Below are 458 nucleotides of genomic sequence, written 5' to 3'. Positions count from 1 at the left end.
CACATCCAAAAAGAAGAAAAAACCTAAATTAACACATTAACACAGATTCTCTAACAATTAGAAACAGACCAACAGAGGGAACCTATAGTCACCAAAAGAAAAATAAATAAATAAAGATAAGAGCAGGAATAAATGAGATGGAAAACAGAAAAACTATAGAAAGAATCAACAGGACAAGCAGCTGATTCTATGAAAGGATTAATAAAATTGACAATCCATTGGCAAACCTAACAAAAGAAAAGAGGGAGAATATACAAATAAATCACATCAGAAACCATATGGGCAATGTCACAATGGAACCAAACAAAATCAAAAGGATAATAACAGAATACTATGAAGAGTTGTATTCCAACAAATTAGAAAACTTAGAAGAGATGGATTCAATTTTAGAAAAAAATAACTTACCTAAACTTACATGGAGTGAAGTAGAAAATGTGAACAGACCCTTAACAAATGAA

Source organism: Chrysochloris asiatica, unplaced genomic scaffold (genome assembly GCF_000296735.1).
Source record: "Chrysochloris asiatica unplaced genomic scaffold, ChrAsi1.0 scaffold00066, whole genome shotgun sequence".
Classification (NCBI taxonomy): Eukaryota; Metazoa; Chordata; class Mammalia; order Afrosoricida; family Chrysochloridae; genus Chrysochloris; species Chrysochloris asiatica.
Note: the sequence above shows the minus strand (reverse complement) of the source record.